Raw genomic sequence first — 925 nt, forward strand, 5'->3', positions numbered from 1 at the left:
AAAACAGTCATCAATTCTCAGTAACTTTGGGTTTTTAGAATGAAGAATGAAGTTGTTGATCCAACAACTGCTGTTTGGTTTTGTAAATCCAAACATTTTGTAAATCCAAACATTATCTTTATTCTTTGTAAATATTAATATATGTTTCTAGTCTTGTTTATTCACTAAAGCAGTAGCTGTGATTCTTTTTGTTGTTTTAAGCAAAGTGGAGAGATTTAATCTTGTTTTTATGAGAGCTTAATTGTTTTAGCCTTTTTGGGCACATAAATCTCAGAATCTAAGAGAATGCAATGTTTACAAAGATTAAGCTTTGGGGATTTTAAACCACTCTAAAAAGTTGATTTATTTCTGTCACTAGTTTTCAAGTAACATTCAAGCATTTATTATTTTACCAACAGTCTTTACTTTCTCCAGAAAAACCTGGGACCTTGTTTATTAGAAATGTAATGAGGAAACAACTATGACTTTAGTAAACTGCTGTCTGTCATATATGTTGATTTCCTCTGTATAATTATTGTTGGTGATCTTAACATCCATGTTGATAACCCTCAGAACAAAGAGACTAAGGACCTGAATAGCACCTTTGGAACATTTTGGGCTGACTCAACATGTAACTGAACCCACACACAACAGAGGGCATATTCTTGATTTATAGATTTCCAAAGGTCTGAACATTTCCATGATTACTGTATGTGATTTAGTCTGTCTGTTCACTGATGTGGTTTCTTTGAGAGTACAATTCCAATACACACAAATGTTTTGAGGGAGGAAATGACAAAACAGTATATAAACAAAAACAATAGTGAGATCTTCCACCAGATTTTCTCTCCCCTTTCAGGGGGTACAGTCAATTAAATTCTCAACAGTTTTAATGCCAATATTTTAAATATCATGGATAGTATAGCTTCCAGTAAGATGAAGGTGA

The 925-nt window shown here is 32.6% G+C and overlaps 1 gene segment (V, D, J or C); it reads right to left on the minus strand.

Annotated features, from left to right (window-relative positions):
* LOC112138102 overlaps nt 1-925 on the minus strand; it is a gene marked incomplete at its 5' end in the record, with an annotated part of 7425 nt that overhangs the window by 1381 nt on the left and 5119 nt on the right.

The sequence above is a fragment of the Oryzias melastigma genome, unplaced genomic scaffold (genome assembly GCF_002922805.2).
Source record: "Oryzias melastigma strain HK-1 unplaced genomic scaffold, ASM292280v2 sc00376, whole genome shotgun sequence".
Lineage (NCBI taxonomy): Eukaryota > Metazoa > Chordata > Actinopteri > Beloniformes > Adrianichthyidae > Oryzias > Oryzias melastigma.